Source organism: Meriones unguiculatus, chromosome 12 (assembly GCF_030254825.1).
Source record: "Meriones unguiculatus strain TT.TT164.6M chromosome 12, Bangor_MerUng_6.1, whole genome shotgun sequence".
In the NCBI taxonomy this organism is placed as follows: Eukaryota; Metazoa; Chordata; class Mammalia; order Rodentia; family Muridae; genus Meriones; species Meriones unguiculatus.
In genome coordinates, this window is record NC_083360.1 from 67280403 (window position 1) to 67295345 (window position 14943).

At 42.0% G+C, this 14943-nt stretch overlaps 1 protein-coding gene across 2 annotated transcripts in view; it reads left to right on the forward strand.

Annotated features, from left to right (window-relative positions):
- Positions 1-12272: 12272 nt before the first annotated feature.
- Positions 12273-14943, forward strand: part of Focad (focadhesin) — a 315631-nt gene continuing 312960 nt past the window's right edge. For both annotated transcript variants that reach the window (XM_060365822.1, XM_060365823.1), the window contains exon 1: positions 12273-12346. The gene's annotated coding sequence lies outside the window, so the exon portion shown is untranslated. The remainder of the gene's footprint in view (positions 12347-14943) is intronic.

The window sequence follows — 14943 nt, forward strand, 5'->3', positions numbered from 1 at the left end:
TCAGCTAACGGGAGTCCTGTGTGAGACTGGAAGATGGGGAGGGGAAGGAGAAAGTGTTTATTTGTTTATTTATTTATTTATTTTACTTTTTTGAGACAGGGTTTCTCTGTGTAGCCTTGGCTGTGCTGGACTCCCTTTGTAAAGCAGGCTGGGCTTGAACTCACAGAGATCTGCCTGCCTCTGCCTCCCTAAATGCTGGGATTACAGTCATGCTCCACTGTGCCCAGCTGAAGTGAGAGTTTTTAATTCTTTCCTCTTAGATGTTCAATTCTGCAGCTTCGTTCTTCATGGGCCTTGCGTTCCTTTAAAGACCACAGCTGGGCTGGACTAGGTTGAGTTGAGTGAGACCCAAGGCTGTAAAATTCAAAGAGGTCACTTAGTGTTGGGAAAGGGCAGAGCTGGCTGCAGAGCCAGAGCTCCTTGGATCTTGATTAAGAGCCCTCCCTCCTGCCCCACCACTCCATGCTAGAGAGGCCTACGCCTAGCAGCACTCACGGCAGAACCACAAAGGGGACTAATTTCTTACGGTACTCTTCCTTGCCTGACCCGTTCAAGTTTTCTCAAGTTCCAGTAGCAGTAGAGTCGGTTGAAGGAATGAAAACTCTCTGATTCAAAGAACAGAGTGTCCAGACTGGATGGAAATATAACATTCCAGCTGGACAGGGTCAGCAGGCCGGCTAAGGAACCATTCCTTAGAAAGAGGGACCACTCCTAGGATGGTAGTTTCATCTTTAGAGATACTGTACTTTTTCTTCCCAGAATTCCCATCCCTTTTGAGAAGTCCCCAGAAGCTAGTAGTCATGAGATCTGCCCAACTTTTTTTTTTTTTCCTTTTTCTTTTTCCAGACAGGATTTCTCTGTGTGTAGCCTTTGGCTATCCTAGAACTCTGTAGTCCAGGGTAGCTTTGAACTCACAGAGATCTGCCTGACTGCCTTATGCACTGCCATTACCACACCCTTCTGAGTCTGACTCAGAAGGCAGACTTTTCCTTTTTTCTGCATCTTTCAGATAGAATCCATGAAATTTGAAAAGTATGACTGAACTGGTTCCTTTGATTCTCCCCATCCACATTTATTTCACATAAGTGCCGAAGGTAAAAGGTTCCAACAGAACCTGAGGTGAAGGTAAGCACAGAACAATATCCAAAGTCATTAATTCCTTCTTTTGTACACATTGTCTAAAAATGCAAGTCCAAATCAAGAACAAATTCACTTCTTCGTAAGACCAGTTACATAAAAGAAATCTGTTTCAGAAAGTCTCATAGGCTAGCACTTTAACTGCATCCATATCTTACTGCAGAGGTAAATGGGAAAGTATCTGGCAAAGAGAAATAAGAGAATCCACAACTGGCTTATATTAAGGGCAGGCAAACTACAGTCTGTGGGCCAAAGACACCACCCTCTGAGTTACTGGGCTAAGAAAGGCTTTTACATAAAAATACAAAACAAAACAAAACAAAACCCAGTTCATTACATACTGTCAAATCAAGGAAAGAAGAAGACATCTGAGGCTTTGAGTTCATTTCCCAGGAACAACCATAGGAGAGGGAACTTGCTTTTAAGACAGTAGAGTGTAAATTGTTTTGCTATATCAAATATTAAAATGTGCTAAGCACTTACTGGGCAGTAACCTACAAATGTCTAAAAGATTACCTTGTCCATTACCTTTTCCAGATTCTACACAGTTTTTCCAATCTGCAGAAGGGAAAATGTTAGAAAAATAACATTAATGTTGGACCATCTCATTGCAGCAGGATTTCTTCACAAAAAAAAAAAGAAAAAAAAAAAAAAAAAAAAAAAAAAAAGAAGAGCTGGAACCAAAGAACATCCCTGAGATGGCTCTGTAGTCCAAGAAACAAGAAACAAGAAACAAGAGCTGTTTGCTGATGGAGATTTCCAGACTGTTAGCCCCTCTGTGAGAACTTGCTTGAAGAGTTACAATACCAGAAGCAACAGGCATAGTCAACTAAAAACCAAAACCGAACAAATGGAAACAACAACAAAGCAAAGGAACATGAAGGTGGAAGAAATGTCTGATGATTAAGAGTACACGTTAAGTTCAGCTTTAAGAGCTCTTACCCCTTCTACCCCCTCTTCTGGCATCTGTGAGCAACTGCATTCACATGCACAGACACACACAAAATAAAATTAAATTATTAAAAACAAAATTAATAAGCAGATGAAAAAAAACAATGCAAAACAATCTTAATTGGTTTTCCTGAGCTCTTGGTGCATTGACAGATCCTGCCAACGTTATTAAAGAAACCGATGCTGGGGCGGATGCCATGGGTGAGTGAGTAGAGGTGCATGCTTCCAAGCCTTATGACTTGCGCTCAGTTCCTTCCTGGGACACACATGGTATAAGGAGAGACCCAACTGGCAGAAGTTGTCCTCTGTCTTCCATACCTGTGCCATGACACATGTATGTCCCCCTATAAATAAATGTAATTAAAAAACACAAAAACATTTAAAAAGAATCATTGTTGCATTTAAAATATTCAAAATCTGACTCTATAAATTGTGGAGAGCAGTTATGGGTCAATGTATTTTAAAATATGTTTATTTTTTTCTTTGAAAATTTCATGCATTTATATAATTATAATTTGATCATATCTATCAACCCCCTACCTCTTTCTACCCCTCCCCGGGGTCCCCACTTCCACTTCACACCCTCCTTTTCTGTTGTTGTTATTACTAGTCGCCAAGAGTCCAATTAGGGCTGCCCATATGCATGTGAACACAGTGCCACCCACTGGGGTGTAGGCAACCCATGAGCAGCTATGTCCCCTTAGGAGAGAGACATTCTTTGCTTTGTCAATAGTGCCTCTGCTGAGTGTGTTTTGGAAAAGTATTAAGTCAGTACAACCTGAAGCACTGTTTGCTGAGATGCACTATAACTGATAATGCTGAAGGTTCGTGGAGCAGAGAAGGCACAGAAGGCAATTGTACACAGCTTATGAACTGTTCGAGTTTGCAGCCAGTTTTCAGAAAGCATTTACATCAGTTAAATGGTTTTCATTATTTTTAAAAAATTATATTATTTCCATTTTATGTGCATTGTCTGCACATAGGTCTGTAAGGGTGTTAGGTTTCCTGGAAGTGGAGTTATAGACAATTGTGAGCTGCCATATGGGTGCTGGAATTGAACCCGGGTCCTCTGGAAAAACAGCTAGTGCCCTTAACCACTGAGTCACCTCTCCAGCCCCTCGTTGTTGTTTTATTTGTTTTGTTTATGGGAGAGGCTCTCACTATGTAGCCTTTGCTGGCCTGAAACTCACCATGTAAGCTGGACTTGAACTCACAGAGATCTCCTTCCTTGTGCTAGGATTAAGGGCATATGCCACTATGCCCAGCAGAAAAACCTCTTTCAGTCGCCATTATTGAAGAGGAATGGTTTTGAAAATTAACTTTTGCTTTAGATTTGATTATGTTTCTTAATGTGAAATCACAAGGCAAGCATGGCCTACATGAACATCTCAGTCTAGGATAAATTCACTTCAGCAGTTAATGCTGTTTCCATCACATGCAATGCAAACTGCTTAATACGCTCACTGTGCCATCAGTGTTCTCAAAAGAAGCAAGATTTCCATTTTCACAAAAACTTGCAGAGGATATGTTTTTACACTCAAGCTATAGTTCCAACAGCATTTCTTGGGATCTTAATGCAAATGGGAAAGGAATTTCCATACATCAAAATGCATTATTGAAAGTAGATACCTATAAATGCCAGGGCATGGTGGTTTCACAGACTGGAAGAATGTCGACAAAATAGGCACATTACCCAAGACAATCTACAAAGTTAATATAATCCCTATGGGAAATACTAAGGACATCATTTACAGAAGTAGAAGTTAAAATCCTAAAGTTTGTATTGAACCATCAAAGGGTCTCCAAATGCAAAGCAAGAGCCAAGTGAGAGACTTTGAACGTCATGACTTCCATGTATTACATAGGTATGATGATCAAGGGAGCATTAGATTAGGTCAGGCCCAGTGACAAAGAGCTGCCTAGCATGCTTGAAACTCTGGATGCCATCTCCAGCACCAGAAAAGCAACAAAAGAACATCCACTATATGCACTTGTATAAAATAGACCAATGGAACAAGACCAGTATCTCAAACTCATACTCTATGGTTAATTGATCTTCAGTAAAGATTCTGGGAACACATAATGGGTCAAAATTGGTCTTTTTTTTTTTAAAGATTTATTTATTATTTATACAATATTCTGCCTGCACACCAGATCTTACTATAGATGGTTATGAGCGAGTGTTCTTAACCTCTGAGCCATGTTTCCAGCCCCCAAAGTTGGTCTTTTTAATAATTTGGTGTTTTTGTTTGTTTTGTTTTGTCTGGGCAGTGGTGACACACATCTTTAATTCTCTGGAGTTAGAGGCAGTAGGATCTCTGTGAGTTTGAGGCTAGCCTGGTCTACAGAGCAAGTTCTAGAACAACCATAGTTACACAGAGAAATCCTCAAAATAACCAAAAACAAACAAATAAATGTTTCTTTTTAATTTGCTGTCCACATGCAGAAGAACAAATTGGATCCTATATGATCCTACTGGAAAAAAAAATCCATTAAAGTGGATCGGCAAGTTATACTTAAGATCCAAATTTGTCAAACCACTGGGAGGAAAAATAGGGAAAAAAACTGCAATTGGTGGTGGTGATAACATTTTTGGATATGACACTAGCAATAGACAAATGGGATTATATCAAACTGAAAATGTGTTCAACAGCAACAAATCCACCACGTGAAGAGATAACTTATAGAATGGCTGGATTGTTTTCAACACAGTACATCCAAAAGAGGTCTAAATTCAGAACATGTGGAACTCAACTTTTTCTTTTTCTCTCTAGGCAGGGTTTCTCTGTGTATCCTTAGCTGTCCTGGACTCTCTTTATAGACCAGGCTGGCCTGGAACTCAAAGAGATCTGCCTGCCTTTGCCCTCTGGAGTGCTGGGATTAAAGGCCTGCGCCACTGTGCCTGGCTAAGAAAGTAAACCTTAATTTAAAAATGAACCCATCAGCCATGACTACTGGAAGAGGCCAGTAATTTCAGCTTCTTGTTAATCTGAGACAGGAAGAGCATACATTTAGGACCAGCCTGGGCTGCAGAGTGAGTCCAACAGTAGCATAGGTAACTATGATCCTGTCTCAAAATATAAGTAAAAGAAGGGCTGGTGCTACAGCTCAGCTATAGATGTTTGCCTAGTGTGTCTGAGGCCCAATCTCCAGCTCAGAGGTTGGGGTAGTAGGAAATACATCTGTCTTAGTTAGTAAAGCCTTTATAGAAGATACCCCAACTCTGCAAGTAGAGTCTCATGAGCTGCAATTTCACGTCAGCATAATCTTCCTGTACAGGACTATCCTCTGAGCCCAGCTGCCACCATATTCAGGAGTTCTGCTGGACTGCTGGGTCTCACTAGGCCTGTTTACTATTTATCTTCCCTCATATAAGGAGGAGGCTGGAAGGGTCATGAGACCCTCATGTGAATATCCAGCCACCCCTCTCAATACCTTCTAAGCCATTTTGTCCTAATAGTGTGTGCTTCTGGGGAAAAGGCTAGAGGATATAGGTAGGAAAAAGGGGAGGGATTTCCATCTAGGAAGCCATGGGAAAGCCATCATCCCTGCTGGGTGTAAACCCTCCATTGTGGCTACTTTAAAGTCCCCTCATATTATGTGCTCTTACCTATAATCCTAACCCATTGCTCTGTAAGCAAGCCTAATAAACTCATTGGTTTCCCTGGGGGAGCTGTGGAATCATACTTTGGTTTGTCCTTGGGATCTTTGCGGGGGTGGGTGGGTGGGGGGGTGGGGTAGAATCCCAGGATAGGAATTTCAGCTATAATCTCCAAAGGAAATGAAAATAGTATTTTGTATTGATACATATTTCTTATTCATGAGAATAGGAGGGTATGGAAATAGCTTGATAGCCACTGGTGGATGAATGACAACAAGAATCATGTATGTATTCAAGGTATTTATATAGTCCTGTTTGTTTTTGTTTTTGTAGTGATGTGGAACAAAACTAGAATCTCATATCTGCTAGGCAAATCACCACCGAGATGTACCTCTAGCCCCCTTGGTGGTATTGATTCCTCAAAACCTTGTTTTGGTTTGTTTTAAGGCATATAGTCTCATAATGCATCCCTGACTGACCTGGAACTTACTCTATAGACCAGGCTGGCTTTGAACTCACAGACTTTCCCTTGTACACGATGGGATTAAAGGCAGGTACCACCACACCTAGCACCCAACATTCATAACTATTAAAAACATATCAAGAAGGGTTAAAAAAAAGACTTAAGAAAAACTACTTTCATTTCATTTCTTTGGTGATACCTGGTGAAATAGAAAATTTAAACCATAGCATAGTACTATAAACCAATGGCGATACCTGATTGTAGGCTTTCAACTTCAAAATGGCAGTAGCCTATTTGGGTGCTTCTTGGGACTCCTGTGCTGATAAAACTCATAGGGAGATATACCTGGCTTTGAGATTTTTGTTTAAAAACCTGTGGGTTCTGGAACCAAGAGATAATTTAGTGCTATACTTTTGAAATACATCCTTTTTTTAAAAAAATAATTAATTAATTTTTTATATGCATTGGTGTTTTGCCTGCGTGTCTGTCTCTGTGTTTGAGGGTATCAGAACCCCTGGAACTAGAGTTTCAAACAGTTGTGAGCTGCCATGTGGGTGCTGGGATTTGAACCCAGATCCTTTGGAAGAGCACCCAGTGCTCTTAACTGCTGAGCCATCTCTCCAGCCCCCTAGTTTTTTTGTTTTGTTTTATTAAAGTGTGATTGGCTACAGTTACTAAATACACTTGGCTGATTCATCCTTACTGCTTTACCTCACTATGTTCAAGATACCAGGCATGTGCATAAGGGCATTCCAGATCAGCTGGGCTTCAAACTGAGTGCAGACAGATAAATAGACCAGGAAGGAACCAGCACATCCAACCTAGGGAGTAAGACCTCCCTGGGCAGCCCACAGAATCCCGAGAATGAAAACACGGTTATCTCTTTGTAAGTTCTGCTACATAGCAAAAGCTGTTACAGGTGATGAGTCGACACCTTCTCTTTCTCTCTCCATTGTGCCCTAGGAATTGAGCTGTGTGAATTTCATCAGATCAGGAGAGAGAGAAAAGGGAGATTTAATTCTCTCAGCCCCTTCTTGTTGCATCACTAGAGTCGGATGTGTTTCTTGAACAAAAGTCTTTCTTCCTGATAGTCATACACTGTACTATCTGTGGGGAGGGGTGGTTTGGGATTGCCCACATTACCGAGTCTCCCTTGTGATCTTTAAAAATCCTGCCTAGTGCCCTGTGATAGTCTTTTATTAAGCTCTTCCAGTTCGATTTGATTATATCATCTGTTTATTGCTGGGACCCTGACTGAGAGAAGTAGGCTTTATCCAGAAGGTAACATTTTGGCAAGGATCTGAATGAGTCATGAAGAGAACTGGGGAAAGTGCTGAGTTCCTGCTGGAGAGAGGAAGCAGGATGACTAAGGTCCAGAGAGATGGAGGGTGTGGACAGAAAGGTCAAGAACGTAATGTGTGTGTTCGGGATAGAGGTGCAAGGCCCAGAGCAGGTAAACCATACATGGTCTAATTGGCCTGTGCAAGGGCTTTGGCTTTTATTTTGAATGAAACAGGAACCACATACATCTAATTAAATCTAATGAGTTTGCTTTCTGTTATGTGCTGACAGTGGCTCTCCGTGACTCAGTAGTGAATTTCTCCTCCCAGTGCCAAGCCTGCTGATGAATGAGTGGGCGTGTTCAGTCAGCCCAGCATGCTTGGGTGCAAGTTCAAGGCTTTGTGTCTCCCTTGATGCTGCGGGTGACATGACCTCTCTTTACAGTCGGGATTCAGACTATAGTGTCTTTTTTTGTTAGCATATTCTTTTCAGTTCTGCTAATGATTTGGGAGTAGACACATTTTTCTTACTCCTGTTCTTTCTTTCTTTTTCTTTTTCTTTTTCTTTTTTTTGTTGTTGTTAGAGTCAATAGGCCCTTCTATGCCGGCTTCAAAAACTACTTATCTAAAGGGTCTTGTACAATAGAGAACAAACTGCCTAACTACTTCAGGGGGAAGAATACAAGGCATTTAACAGAGAAATATTGTCTGCTTGCCTACCTCTTGGAGATGGTGGATATTCTCCTGACTAAAAAGCAAGGAGAGGCTGAGGAGGTGGCTCAGCAGGTAAAGGCACCTGGCATCAAGCCTGATGATCTGAGTTGAATCCTGGGGACCATAGGGTAGAAGAAGAGAACTGACCCCACAAGTCTTTCTCTGATCTCCACACTCATACAATAAATAAATGTGATAAAAAACACTTAGAAAGCAAGGCACTCATTTGCATGTTACATTGAATGCATACAATAGCATATACATTTGAGACCTATTTTGATTATTTAATGGCTATTTCTATTAAAACTGGCATGAAATGTAGATCATCCTCTCCAGGTTTCTTGAATAAATATAAACCTCACTCTCTGTATTGCCCAACCCTTCCACCTTATCTCCAACTTGGAAGGATGAGACCAGAGGCTTGCGAATCTGAGTCTAGTATGAGCAAATCTTCCGTGCTTGTGCTGGTATTGCTGGGGTTAGAGCGTGGTCTCTGGAAAACAGTTTTTGAAACAGAATACATTTATGAAAAAAAAAAATCAATGTATTTTCTAGCCCACTGTAGGACATATATTTCAGTCCCATGTTGGTGAAAGTTTTGTTTGTGCCTGGCAGTTTCTGGAACTCTTTCTGGTTTCAAATTCTTTGGTCTTGTGAATGTGTGTGTTGGCTGCTAAGTTGAACTCAAGGGTAAGTTGGCTCCACACAGTTCTGGATCAAAACTTGTAATTCCTGCTTGTTGTTGTTGTTGTTTTGTTTTTGTTGTTCGGTTTTTTATGCTTTTTTTTTTTTTTAGAGACAGGGTTTCTCCATGTAGTCCTGGCTGTCTTAGAGTTTCCTCTGTAGACCAGGTGACCTCGAACTCATAAAGATCTGCTTGCCTCTGCCTCTCACATGCTGTGATTAAAGGCATGTGCCACCACTGCCTGGCTCACCTTGCAATTCCCACGCCAAAAGCTAACTTCCAACATACTAACCTTAAAAGCTGGGGCTATGGTGCTAGAGGATAGCCTAGCACATGCAAAGCCTTGGGTTATTCCCAGCCTTGGAGCAGGGCTGATGCACTTGGAAGTGATTAGTTATAAAGGCCCAAACTCACGATGGGATTAGCATCCTTATAAGAGAAGTTTGACCAGGCTCGATGAAGTATGTCTGTGATCCCTTCCCCTGGGAAGCCGAGGCAAGAGAATGAAAGTCAAAGTCAGCCTGAGCTCCATAGTCCTCTGGATTCAAGCTTGGGATACATAGTGAGACCCTGTGTCAAGAAGAGGGGAAGAGGAGGATATGAGGTAGGAAGAAAGGTTTGAAGGTTTGAGGGTTCTAGGCTTGTGGTAAAGCATATACTTAGAATACATGAAGTATTCAGTTTAACTTTTCAGCATCACCAGGGAGAAAAGAAAAAGAAAAAAAAAAAAGGGGCTTTGGAAGTCTTTACCTCTTGTATGTCATGTGAGGACACAGAGAAGTTATTGTCTGTGGAGCAAGCCCTCTGCTAGAGAACAAATCTGCTCATTCTTTGCTTGGACTTTCTAGCCTATAGAATAATAAGGTGTGTGTGTGTGTGTGTGTGTGTGTATGTATGTATGTATGTATGTATTTCTTTTCAAGATAGGCTTTCTCTGTATAGCTCTGACTGTCCTGAAACTTACTCTGTAGACCAGGCTGGCCTCAACCTCATAGAGATCCACTTGCCTCTTCCTTCCAAGTGTTGGAATCAAAGGCATGTGTCACCACTGCCCAGCTGGGATATATTTCTATTATCTGTAATATATTCCCCCGGTAAGGTATTTTCTTATAGGAGTTAAAAATGGACTATATTAAAAGTAGATTCACCACCATTCTTTGATAGTCAGAATTTCCTTCACAAGGCCCTCAACTACGGGCTCTAGAGATGCAATTTATTTATTTATTCTCAACAGGGTGTCTGGGTTCAAATTTTGGCTTTGCTATCCACTAGGTATATAGCCTTGATCAAATTGTTTCACACATTGTGCTTAGGTTTTCTTATTTGTAAAATGTAGCAACTCTATTATTCAATTTTGTTTGTGAATTAAATAAATTGACATCCTTAAGACAGTGCTGTGAGCATAACAACATGTTCAGTTAGTACCAATGAGCCTCAATAAACACAGGAATAAGCCAGGGGTGGTGGTGTATGCCTTTAATCCCAGCACTTGGGAGACAGAGGCAGGCAGATGTCTGTGAGTTTGAGGCCAGCCTGGTCTACATAGAGAATTCCAGGACAGCCCGAGCTACAAAGTAAGACCCTGTCTTGAAAAAACAAATATAGGAATAGTTGAATAAAAATTAAAATGTTCCTAAAATTTGTACTTGTGTATTTGGAAAAACCGATGGGGATGTTATTGAACTAATAAAACCCAAAAGGCAGTTATAAACCTCACAGAACTCTCATTTCTCCATGGATAAAACAGATTGAATACAGGAGCGGGATCAAAATTAATTTAGATAAATTCTTACAGAATGAATGCATTATAAGCTATTGGAAGACCTAGAGGTGGTCTGTGGAATATAATTACTTTTCCTAGGTGCAGAATAGAACACGAAGAATTTCCCGTTAACATATTGCAATGACCTTATGCATTTAACCTAGAAAAACTGCTTGCTAAGTTCCTACCATAGAACTATTGAATTAGAATCTCTAGAGATGGCACCCAGACTTCTCTTTTTTCTTAACTTTTAAAATTTATTCTTTTTTTTATGAATGTGAGATTATTAAGCCATAAAATAGTAATATGTTACTATTTGCAGCAAAATAGGTGAAAGTACAGAATTTTTTTATTAATTACACTTTATTCACTTTGTATCCCCCCATAAGCCCCTCCCTCCTCCCTTCCTGATCACACCCTTCCTCCCCTTCTTCACGCATGTCCCTTCCCAAGTCCTCTGATAGGGGAGATCCTCCTCTCCTTCCTTCTGATCTTAGTCTATCAGATCTCATCAGGAGTGGCTGTATTGTCATCTTCTGTGGCCTGGTAAGGCTGCTCCCCCCTCAGGGGGAGGTGATCAAAGAGCAGGCCAATCAGATTATGTCAGAGGCAGTCCCTCTTCCCATTACTATGGAACCCACTTGGACACTAAACTGCCATGGGCTACATCTGTGCAGGGGTTCTAGGTTATCTCCATGCCTGGTACTTGGTTTGAGTATGAGTCTCTGAAGACCCCTGTGTTCAAATTTCTGGTTCTGTTGCTCTCCTTGTGGAGTTCCTGTCCACTCCAGATCTATTTCCCACTTCTTACATAAGATTCCATGCACATTGCCCAACAGTTGGCCATTAAGTCTCAGCATCTTCTTTGATAGTCTGCAGGGCAGAGCCTTTCAGAGGCCCCCCGTGGCAGGGTTTCTAGCTTGTTTCCTGCTTTCTTCTTCTTCTGATGCCAGACTTCTCTTAAAGTTTCCTAATGCTTCTAAAAGTGCACGGGGGTTCAGAAACAGCCAGCAAATAAACTAACATATTTATTTAAGCAGTTGTTTTCGTATCTGCCGCGTGTGCCTGTGCCAGCTGTCACAGACTTTTGTGGGACCATCCACTTGGTCTCCCCATTTCGCTAAAGAAAATGCTTGACTATAATAAATATGAGATAACAATAACGCCCTAGTGAAGTTCTTCGGACCAGCTCTCCTTAGATCAAAATCAGCAGAAATTCCTGGGCCTTGACTATGCAAGTAGAAGGACCGGCACAGCAGGCAGAAGTGAAGTCACGGGGCAGTAGCTACAGGAAGCAAGCTAGCTGGCTCTCGGCTTTAAAATTTCTGAACCCTTGGCATTATCAGCACTATCCCCCAACCCCCGCGCGCTTTACAAAATCTCCCAATGTCCAGAAGCTGTCCTGCATCTCCCAATGCTGCCCAAGGCAGGACGTCAACAGGACCCCCTGGCTCTGTGCAGCGGCATCTACAGACAGGATCCTTTGATATTGCTCCTCACGGAGTCTGCACGAAGCTCGGTTTGCCCTACTGCCGGGCTGGGTTCCGGCTACACACGGTCCAGCTGCAGTGTGCCGCCTAAGCCTGGGGGCGCATGCGCGCGACTGGGGAGGGCACCCCAGCCCAGGAGGCGGGACTTGCCTTGACGTCGGTTTCTCATTGGCCGTCTCCTCCAGGCCCCGCCCCCGGGCGGCGGAGGCGGCTCGCGGAGCACGTCAGGCAGCGGTGCGGGCTGCGCCTGTGGCAGAAGTGAGGTAAGCCATGCGTCGTAGCTGGCCGTCCGCGGGCAATCGCCGGTGGGCAGTCTCCGCACAGGGGCCGCCTGCAGCCGCGGCCACCGGGGCGATGGCGGCCGGAGCCGGAGGATGCGGGCTGGGCTGCAGGCGGGCGGCGGAGCGTGTGGCGGCAGGGCCGGGGCGGCGCGGGAGGCGGGCAGGGCATTTGACCTGCTGCCCCTTCGGCTGGCCCTTCGGGGCGCCTGGCTCCGGGAGGACCTGGCCTTGAGCAGTTCCCGGGTTGGCGGCGACTGGGCCGGCGGGCTGTGGAGAGGCTTAGCGGCCCTAGCGGTCGGCAGGATCCTGCTTTACCTGCCTCAGGTTGCCTCAGTTGTTCCCATGCCCTGACCTGGTCTCTAGTTGGGGCAACGCAAGGGATTCTGGTGCCTTCCTGTCTGGCCTGGGCTAACTGTTTATTCCCCGGGACTCAGCTGTAGGTTAGGTCCACTTCAGTGCAAAGGCTTTTGGGCGAGCAGAGCCTGTTTTCTGACTGAGGTCTCTGACCCTGAAGGGTTTATGTGTGGGTCTTCTGAGAGTGTCCAGCAGCTAGGTGGAGGTTTGCAGGCACCTGCCGGGGTTTGTTTCAGCCATGGTGCCCTGACCCCTTGTTTGGAGGTTTGGGATTCAGTGAAGTCATCCTTTCCATTATGCAGCCATTCACTCATTCATTGCAAACTTTTAAAAAAATGGGTCCCTTGATCACATTTCCTGCCTTTGCTTTAAGTTAATATGCCGGAGTGTCTGAGTTGACAAGATTTGAGATGGAAGTTTTTTTGCTGTTGTGGTTCATATTCAGGGTTGAGGTTTAGATGCAAAAGATGGAGCTCTCTCGGACCTCATTGAGAGGTTTTTTACCTTCTAATAAACCTTAACACACGTTGGTCCCGAGGGGTAATCCTCGTAACTGCCGCTGAAGACCACAGACAGATGGGCTTCCCAGAGGAAAAGTAAAGGGATGCGATTACAAGTATTCTTTAATTTTGGAATGTTCAAGGAGAGATGGGTATACTACAGATTTACTGTACCGTGTTGGCAGTTGGGAGCCAACTAAATTAAAAACACATGACGTATTTTATGATCATGTACTTTATGCTCTAGTGACAAGTGATCCTGTTCACATACATTTTTGACTAGCAAGCAACTGCATGGATACAATTTTGATCGACATCCAGTTTCTGCAAAGAAAGCACCATGACTCATCTAAAATTTGAAGTGTAATAATTGTGAACTTTTTAGTTACAAATAAAGGTACTCTATAGAGACAACTGGACAAGAATGCAATTTCAAAGCTCTTGACTTGCTTTGGTAATAAGTGATAGCCAAAACATTTGTCTTATTTACTTATCAAGTTAATCTTATTAACAGTTAACATTCTTTCCTTGTCTATATTTTGCTTAGTTTTTTTCTGTTTCTTTTTTAATTAAAAATATTTAAACATTAATTGTATCATGTTAATATTTGGTGGATTTTAATTGCTTAATGGCTCTAATTGAGGCCTAATAATCCAAAAATAAATAAATTGTTACTTCAAAGTAAAAAAATGCCTATCGAGATGTAATAATTTTTTCATGTCATGATTGATTAATGGTAATTACAAATAGAACAGTTTACCCTTTTCTAGTATAAAGTGATTTCAAAGGTAATTATTTTGATATTCTGGGCCTTGTGATATCTTTTGACAGCATCCATAAACTGTTAGTTGAATTCATATTAGGGGTATAAACCTATTACAGCCACTATCAGGAGTAAGTACAGTATCTATAGCTCTTTCATATGATATAATATAGCATAGCTTTAGAAGTATACTTTCAATCTGTGATTCATAAATAGCAATAAATTGGGTGAAGCTTACATGTACCATTCCATCATGGGAAATAAGAATTAGTAACCTAATAGGACAGTTGTTTGTCAGTTTACTATTTAAATGATTTCAAACTTTTTCAAAATGTAAATCCCATTAATTTTCAAACATTAGATTAAAACAGTTTAAAATGTGTTCCAGTAAGTTTTTAATCTGTTTAAAGTCACATTGAAAATAAGACAGTGGCATTTGTGATTTGTATCATTTTGCTAACTTAATATTTTCATTTAGCCTGAGTAGGCATGTATTTGCTTGTTTTATTAATTGTTTAGATGAGAATGACCTTGAACTTCTGATTCTCTTGCCTCAACCTACATAGTGCTGAAATTAAGGCAAGTGCTATTCTTTCTGGTTTATATCTTGCTTGGATTGAAATCAGTAGCTTGAGCACTTAAAAAAAAAGTGTTGTTGTTGTTATTATTATTAATGTGTATTTACATGAGCCCAGGTGGCTGTGAAAGCCAGAGGCATCAGCCCCCCTGGATCTTGGAGTTACAGGTATTTTTGAGCTACCTGATGTGAGTGCTGGGAGCCATACTTAAGTACTCTAGGAGAGTGTCTTGTACTCTTAACTGTTGAGCTGTTTCTGTAGGCATCTAAATACTTTGATCCTACAGACCCCTTAACTTACAAAAAGGTTATAGCCCCCAAGTGTTACTCTAAGTTGATAATATTGTACATTAAAAATGCATTTAAGAAGAGTGAGCATGATGTG